The sequence below is a fragment of the Egretta garzetta genome, unplaced genomic scaffold (genome assembly GCF_000687185.1).
Source record: "Egretta garzetta isolate BGI_Z169 unplaced genomic scaffold, ASM68718v1 scaffold18, whole genome shotgun sequence".
Taxonomy (NCBI): domain Eukaryota; kingdom Metazoa; phylum Chordata; class Aves; order Pelecaniformes; family Ardeidae; genus Egretta; species Egretta garzetta.
In genome coordinates, this window is record NW_009260616.1 from 7104328 (window position 1) to 7113557 (window position 9230).

At 43.2% G+C, this 9230-nt stretch overlaps 1 protein-coding gene across 1 annotated transcript in view; it reads left to right on the forward strand.

Annotated features, from left to right (window-relative positions):
- TRMT11 (tRNA methyltransferase 11 homolog) overlaps nucleotides 1-9230 on the forward strand; it is a 40108-nt gene that overhangs the window by 2382 nt on the left and 28496 nt on the right. The window contains exon 2 of the mRNA XM_035900720.1: nucleotides 111-211. The gene's annotated coding sequence lies outside the window, so the exon portion shown is untranslated. The remainder of the gene's footprint in view (nucleotides 1-110; nucleotides 212-9230) is intronic.

A 9230-nucleotide genomic window follows, 5' to 3' on the forward strand; every position in this document is an offset into this window, starting at 1 on the left:
ACGACTCTGATCGGTAATGCTAATGCTCTGTTTTTCAATACCATATTAAGGCAGACTGTTTGGAAAGTTGAAACTCCAGAAAACACGGAGTGGATTTTCTTCATTCCCAGGGTGTGCTTCCTGGCGGGTGACTGACCGAGCGTCCTTGGCCGACGCATTTCGGTGCAGCGGAGGTGGTGATGGTCTGTTGCACCTGCAAGCTTCCCTGAAGGTAATCTCCTCCGTGTTTCCCACTGATCCAGCACCTGTTGCCTTAGTGGTAAAATGTATTATAATATTCTTACAGTAAACTATACGTAATACTTGAGAAAGTTCACACCCTTCTGAAGAACAGCATTTTCTACCCAGAAGAGTTTACACCTCTCTTTTCTGTAAGACCTTGTTCCTGACATCTTGCTGTTCTCGTTAGTGGGCACTCACGTGTCATTTGCAGCCCTTTAGGGTTTTAATTTGTAATGTTGGGTAGGAAGAGTGTGAATTAAAGCCACTGAACTTTGACTGCTTCTGTGCAATAGGTGAGGTTTGAGCTGGTTCCTAGCCTTGTGAAATATCTGAGCATTAAGATCTTTCAAGAGTTAATGCTGTGTATGTGTTATGATTTGTAATTAATTTATGTAACTGTACTTGACTGTGACATGTAATATTTAAAGTACTGACAGGAACTGTTGTCAAAAAGGATTAATACACAAACAGAATAAATGCTGATCTTGGAATGACCTTGAGGTGCAATTAACTGGGGGGGTTGACCCTAGATGCCCCTTTACTCGTCTTCACCCCTGACCCCAGTGGGATGGGGGAGAGAACAGGAGGAGCAAGAGTGAGAAAACTGATGGGTGGAGATAAAGACAGTTTGATAAATGAAGGAAAGAGGAAGAAAAAGCCTGAGGCATGCAATGCAAAAATTGCTTATGACCTCCCAGGAGCAGGCCAGTAGCAATGGCTGGCTCCACCCCCCAGCCAAAAAACCCCTCTCCTCAGCTTCTATTGCTGTGCATGATGTGATACGACATGGGGTATCCCTGCCAGTCAGTTTGTGCCCGCTGTGCAGCTTGTGCCCCCTCCCAGCTTTTTGCCTGCTGGAGGGGCAGAGCAGGAAAAAGGAGGCGGCCGTGATGCTGTGCAAGCATGGCTCAGCGGTCGCCAGAGCAAGAGTGAGAAAACTGATGGGTGGAGATAAAGACAGTTTGATAAATGAAGGTATGTTGTGAAAGGTATACAGAGAAGCACAAAGGTCAACTTTTCCATCTTACATTTGGGAAGGGTCCCACTAACGACAGTGAGACTGGAAAGGTAAAAACTGGGGATGTAATTGAGCTTCCAAACTTCTGCTGATGAGCAAGATGGGGAATCCAGCTTGCTTCTGACACCAGCAGACAGGCCTCAAATTGGCTCAAAACAAAGTGTTAAATGCCATGTTAATTACTGAGATGAATGCTCAGTCTCATTAGCGTTTTTCAGCATAGAACCGTGCTCCTTTTTCATTCGGTATTGACAAGTGTTCTTGGATGCGGCAGATAATTTTTTTAATTGGGCTAAGAAACATTTTCTGAAAAGCCTATCCTAATGCTTTGAATATGTTTCAGAATTGCTGGCTAGCCCCTGGAAGAGGTGGTGGGCAGGCCCCCGTAACTATGTCAACCTCTTCTACAGCAGCATTATAACATCATTTTAAAACTTCCAAAATCTTCCATGGAGCTTTCCAGCAAACAAAGATCAGTAAAATACTCCTGTAGAGTGAGCTTAGCAGCCCTTACTCTCCAAGAGCCTGGAGAAGCAAAGGAAAGTTGCTCAGCCACTGCCCCTGGCTCAGTTGTTCTTTGATCCAGTATTAGCAGCCCTGAGAAAAGCTGCTTTTTTGACTGCATGTTTAGGAGTGACAAAGCTTTAATTGTGCTCTTTTGCTCAATTGTTTTGCATGAACTCCCAGCCTAATGCAAACCCAGAGAATAACGCTTTTCTGCTGAAGCATTAACCCGCCCCCTCTGAGAGGATGGAGTGGATATAACGCTGTTAAATGCAGAATAAAGAAAAAAGTTTCTTTTTTGACTAAGGACAGCAATGTGATTAAATTGGTAGTAGGTCCTTCAAGCTGTTCTGAAGTCTTCTTAAGTGTGAGTTGTAAATGAAAGCATAAAAATGGGAGCAAACAAGTGAAAATCGTATTTGAAATTTGAGAAACTTGGAAACAATAAAATGCTGCATAAAAACTCTCTGTCATTTTAAACTGATGTGCAGTATTTATTGTAGAGCTGAAAGTGCTGTCGGTATTTGACAATACAAAATATAGGGTAATCCCTATACAATATACAGTGCAAAACACGCAGAATTCACAGGCTTCAAGTGGAAGAAGATGGAAGACGACTGAGGGAGCTTGCCACAAAGAAGTGAAGTTCAGGAGAGATTTGCAGAGCTGAAAGTTACTTAGTAGGAGGGCAAGAACACCTTTTAGAAGGTCAGAGTTTATTTACTACTCCAAATAAGCTGTAACACTAAAAAACGTCTACGTGCTACAATTTTTGTAAAGACAATTTTATAAATTCTGTGCCATTTACTCTAACAGGAGCCTGTTGCAAAAAAGTTGTCTGTTGAAAAGTTTAAATTCCCGTTTCACCTGTAGATGCTAATCTAATCTCCACAGCGCAGGTGAGGAAGCAGAATTTTTTAAAACTTAACTTATAAACTAGTAGCTAAGTTGAGTCACGTGCATTAGGTATGATGCATTCGTGACTCTACAGGCTTCAGGAGTGATTTTTTATTCTGGAGTGTACCAGTGGACAAACTGACCTATTGTATTATCTGTCTCTTGGACTTCTTTTGAAATACCGGCTATTGCTGGAAGCCGCAGATCGGATTTGTCAACCTGCATGCTGACCCCACTTGGCAGCTTTTTGTTGTTTCTATCCATGGCATGGGCACAGAGACGGGTCATAGTCACCCTCCAGAGAATGCTCATCTAAAGCTGGCAGGCAGGCAATTTGGGGCTGTAACTGTCTAAAAAAATCCATCCCTCTATCTAAGTAAGTGATCTTGATAATAATCCTCAGTTTTATTCAAAATATCACGATAGGGCAAGCTTTTTGTACTCGCTTACAAAGTGGGTAAGACCATTTCATCAGGGCTTACTCTGCTTCTGTCTGTTTTGAGCAGAGGTGCGCTTAAAGCTCTTGTAGATGTACTCAAGTGATATTTAAACCAACCAGCAGCAGGAGCGAGTGCGGCAGAGGCCAGGTGGGTATCTAACACTCACTACATGCATGGCAATGGAAGCCTAGATGCCTGTCACTTAACTACTTGAGACAGACTTAATTAAGAACAGTAAGTTTGCGTGAGCTGGACTTGTGTCTTAGGGTGCTCAGGCTACACACTGCCTCAACTGTGTGTCTTTTAACGCATTATTTGTGCAATGTCTAGTAATGTGGGGTTTTTTCCTGATGTTACCACCCTGTTAGTCAGCTGGTGGCACCTGAACCACCTGATACTGCTTCCTGCAAGTGCTACAGCAGCACTGGCTGAATTTGAAAATTGTCAGAATTAAACAAACTGCATTCCGTAGCTGTATTATAAAAAGCTTGATTTGTTTCGAAATCAAAATGCATGTCCAGGCTTTATCTAATGGGAGCTGAAATCCACTGAGGTGTGCTCATGTCGTTCTGGCAAGAAATGCTTTTCAAAAAAACAAAGCATTTTAAAAGTGTTAAGATCACAAATTATATGTCTTGTTTTCAGCTGCAAGACATGGATTTGTTCAGGAAGGAGGAGTGGGTTTGAAAACTGAGGGAACGCACACCAGCAGTGCCTGGTGCAGCACATACTCCCCAGTTTCCTACATGGTAAAATTATGTGGTGATTAAACCCCACCCTTTGTTTCCCCCTCCATGCTCTACCTGCATCTGACTCCCCTGCCCCCCAGATATACTTATTTCAGCACGTTCATTTCTTCCCTTTTTGTCTATTTTCATTGTCTTTTCACTAGGAAAAGTAAGCAGAGGGATAAAGAAATCTGTATTTTTATTTGCTGGATCAGAAGGCTTGTTTTGATGCAAATCCCCACCGGATGAAAATGTCAAAACAAAAAACAACCCATTCTTTTAGGGTTTTTGCAGAAAACATTCTTTTATATAAATGGGATAAAAATAATCTACCACTTTGATCAAGTTCATAATTTATATTAGGTTTCAGTATCCTTTTGAGGCAAGAGAATATTCTTATTTCAAAGACCCACCAAGTAGTGTAGTTAACACCACATAGAAGCTTTTATTTGCACTGGTAAAAAGTAGAATTTTGTATTCCTAATTATACAGTTTTCTTGGTGGAGACTATTGTAAATACAGCTCCTGATTATTTTTAATAGTATTATTACAACTATTGTGTATAACCAGTCCTTTCTTGTTTTAAACATAGAAAAAGTTCCCCAAGAAGAACCATGAAGGAAATTGTTATCAGTCATCTTTCAGTCCTATTTTTAACCAGCAGATCAGTTTTTCTCCCAGTTTGGAGAACTCACAACTGTGTTCTGAAAGCACAGCTCTGCCTCAGCTTAGTGAGGCCCAGGACTGCACCGCTACACTTTTATTTAGGCATTTGGCACTACAGGAACTCTACTCTCCTCCTGTTGTAAACAGCATTGCTACATTTTGGTGAAAGAAGAGCCTTTTTTTGTTTTGTTTTGTTTTCCCTCACAAATGCACAGTGCCCCAATATACAGTTTCAGTTGTCTTTCACTTCTTTATGTTGTGGCACCCTACTCCCTATGAAGGGACGTTAGCTGAATTCACCGAGAAGGCTGCAGAGCTTTGCGATCTTCTAGGGTATGACACAGCATTACAAGAACAGAACAGGTAAAAATGCTGTGAGATACAGAGGAAAAAGCAAGAGACACAGAAGGTTCGAAGAAGATATGATGACAAGAATAGACTATTAAATACCAGGACTAGTGCAGCTCTTCAAAACACGGGCAAGACGGAACTGATTTAGGAACCATCAAATATCCTTGCTGTGGTATTTCCGTAAATTCGGGCATTTTCATACACTTCATGAAAGTCAACGTAACTTCCATTTGTTGTTTCACCATGTGAAAATAACCTAAACTTGTGCTGTATAACAGGCTCTTTTTTTTTGAAGTATATGAATTCCCATAGAAGTTTTCAATTCCATGTTTTACAAATCAAAATCCCCCACACAGCGAGTATTTCACAACCTGCAAGAATCAGCGAGTTAGTAATCTGTACTTTCAGTAGCTTACAGCAGTAAGCCAGCAGAGTTATCTGAAGAACTGAGATATACTTGGTAGCGGATGATAATAATGAAAGGACAATCCAATGGCAGCATGAGGGATTAGTTAATTATTTGGGATTTCTGTTCAAATCTCTACCATTTTTTCAGAAATATTTTTTTACCCTTCTCGCCCGTTTTCTCTCCTGCTCCCGTCCCAGTGAGTAGCCGAGTTGAAATTCTGTAATGAAAACCTCTCTCAAGATGGTATCCAGATATGTTTTTCCAAATGGAGCCATGCAGCAGAAGTTAACAGATGACAAAGCCTTATTCTAGTAAAGTGATGATCACGTCATCATCTTTGCCTTGCCAAAGCATTTCACCTTCAAAATGAACCAGACCATGTTTTCTGGCTCTTAACAAGATTCCCACTACTTTGTTGGAAATAGTCACGTATGTTTCAAACAGCTGCCCGAAGGTCACACTCACATGTCCATCTTCTCCCACTTCTCCAGTGCTTCTAATGATCAAGCACAGCTCTTCTACTTCCTTACCCACGTGTGAGTGAGCATCTTTTCCTCTCTGCTCTGTCTGAGACCCTTCAGGGGGTCTCCCGTAGGTAGGATCTCCTCTGTGAGTATGCACAGGTCTAGATGCAAGCCTGTCGTCATTGCTGAACGGGTTCTTTCTCTGATACTCCATGTGATCCTCTGCCCAGGTCTGCCAACTTCTCCTCAAGTCACCCACCGCGCTGGTAGCTTTAGCACTCTGCCCTTTATCTTCTTCCATTTCTTGAAAATGTTTTATGGCATTTGAGCAGGAAACAAATCAATGACTGGTTGTAGCTGTGGTTCCTGGGTGCACTGTCAGCTGTGAAGGAAAAACGACAAATCACTCTGATAATTTTTGTGCCCGAGTGAGAGGCAAGGCTGCTGAAAAAGACATTAAACATCCAAAGATTTTGTTAAGTCCACCCATAATTCTACAGCAATGAGGAAAGTAAAAGTGATTCAGCTGAAATTCAGAAGTCACTTTGTACCACAGGGCAGTAAGTTATGCCCACAAGGTTACGGGGCGTGCCACCGGTCCCGCAGTGGCCGTACATTCCCCGCAGGCTCCGTGCAACACAAACGTAGCGCAGTACTTACTCTTCATGCGATGACGCCTTTTAAAAGAACTTTATCCTTATCCCCGGCAGCCCCGCAGACTTCCCAAACAATCTGATGCTGTGCTGGCTGACGTGTTCAGCACAGGCTTACTGACAGGCCAGAGAGCAAACCATTCCCCCAGAGGCAGCCGCACCAAGCCATGCACAGGGGTGGGCAGCCCTTCTCCTGCCTGCACACGGATTAAAGGTGGACAAACCCACGCTCTGCCGAGGAGGTGCCCAGGGAGCGCAGGAGTTACCACGCACCGAGTACATTATCTGGAGCTGAAACGCCGGTAGGCGGTGGAAGCGGGGGGATTTTCCTCATCAGGCACTGAAAAGAGAGGTAGAAGCCCAGTTAGCGAGCGCGGCACTGTCTGCAACGCCCTATTTAGCAAAGAAGACAGAACCAGCATAGATGGTTCTCCCTTAAAAGGCTGTGCTGCACAGTCATGTCTGCCTATTAAAACCTACAGGCAGGCTGTAGGCAAGGGAGCTTGCCTGCCAGAGGTGAAACTGCCCAGCTCCTCTGGCTACACAGGCTGCCCGCCACCTATAGAATTACATCTACTTCGATGATGGACTCCCCGTGCATCAGTATGTAATTATTTTGATGAACTAGGGACAGACTTTTATATACCTATAGAGATCCGACTCTGTTATAACCACGGCTTTGCTGGGTTGTATCCTTCACCTGCTGAAATACACAAACGGGAGTTTCCATACAGCACATCAGTAGAGCCGATACTTTTCTTCCAGACCTTTGGAGATAAAACAGAGGACTAGTGCTGAATTTTCTACAGGGAAATGGACAGAAACGCAAATTCTGAACAACCCAATAACTGAATTCTAGATTAGGAGTATTTTAAAAGCATTGTTGTTTATTTTTAAGGAAGATTTCATGGGTATTTGCCCATGTACATATATTGATGCTGCTGCTTGTGAACCCCACGAGCAGTGACAGAGCTCCCTGAATGCGCAAGTCACAGTCAAAAAACCTCACGTCGCGTTTGGGTCTGGAAGAGTGCGTGGGGTGAGCAGAAGATGGCAACACAACTTCTGCAAAAGAGAATTGAGAAAGATAAACAGCAGCACACATTAAATAATGGCTTTTCAGTCACAGACTCTCAGTTTTAAATTGAAACTCATGATCATCACATGATCCTGTTACATTTTTTGTGAGAGGAGGGTGGTTAATTCTAGCTTCCTGGATAAATTTCAATTTGTGTAATTACATTTTGTGTACTTAAAATTCCCCTGAAGGCTAAAAAGGATAATTGTTCTTCCTTTCCCTCCCTAAAATAGTTATGCAATGCTGTCAACATAAGATGACTCCCCAAATACATGCTAACAAACTGCTTGATTCTCCTCAGCTGCAGTATAGGAACATATGCGAAGTTTACAAACACAGCATCTGAAAAGCGCTTTGTTTTTATGTCGGGATCAAATTGTCTGCAAGTCTTACTTATCAATATACATACACTCTCCAACTATGCTGAGCGGCACCTAGAGACTGCCAGCAGTTTTGCACAGATCCTTGAGTCAAAAGCAGGGAAAAACAGGGCTTTAGTTAAATTCTTCTGTAGAAAACAGTATCACTGGAAAAATTGAGGTACTCACCTTCTGAGAGCAGACAGCAATGCTCTGCAGATAAAGCAGTGCACATAAAGTAAGAGAAAGCCAGTCTCAAAGAGATTAAGCTTAAACAATAATACCAATAACCCCTCCTAAGGAGTTTCTAAAATGGAGGCTATACAGATAAGAAATTTAAAGTGAGACAGATTGGAAAAATACAAGCAGTCTTCCACTAAATCTCCTTCAGCAATCCCAAGATTTTGTAAGCAATCTCAGACTTGTCAGTGGTTAACCAATGTGTTTATCACTGGGTCTCAGCATTCAGCTGCTGAGGTGAACAAGCCTGGCCCACATCTACCTCTTTTCTTCCTCTTCTAGGAAAGTTCATGTTTAGATGCCAGTTTGCATTTAGATTGTTTTCTGGTCAATTGTCAGGGCTAAAGCTTCATAGCAAACCTCTGTTTTGATTACTGCAGGAAGAGATAACTGGAGAAACTGCAGGATGAGATTATGGAGATGCATGTGGAACGCGGCCCCTGCAATTGCTCACAGGTCATCAGCAAAATCTTAGCCATCTAGAAAAAAAGCTGTCCAAAAATCAGCACAGAAAATACAGAACATGAGTTCAGTGCTGAGCTGGCCTGGTCCTAATAGAAGGCTTACCGAAATCTGGATAAGCTGAACCTTGCAGCTCAGCATAACAGGGAGATCAGTCAGTAGGGGATTATAGTTATCAAGCATAGATGTTAAAATAAAACAAAATATAAGCTGCAATACAAAAAAAGCTTTTGTTTTTCCCTTGTTGGATAGTCACATCTCTGCCCCTTTCCTGGGAATCTGTTTCTCGCCTCTGTCTGCTCCTATGCCCGCATCGCCAGCCGCTTGACCTCCTTCCCACGGGGAAACGAACCCGGCTGCTTTGCCGCCTGTTAATTGTTAATGTCGTTTAATGATCTGCTCCACCGATGCCAGCGAGGGAAGGAGAGGCTGCAGCTGCGCAGCCGTGAGGGCAAGGCCCAAACCCACCGGCTGCCCCCGGCCAGCGCCCTCCTCGGCTTCCCAGCCAGCCGCCCACCCCTGCCAGCAGCGCGCCCTCGAGCGCCTGTCCCCCGTGTACGCGCATTTACCCTTTTACGAATGATATACAGGTACTAGCGTATAGCACGCGTGGCGTGCACTGTAACGCATACACGAAATATAAGTTGAAAAAAAAAAAAACAAACCAAAAGGGTGAGAAGAAGATGAGATGAACCCCAATTAATTAAGAGTTGCGAGGGGTACTTTGCCCCCGCGCCGG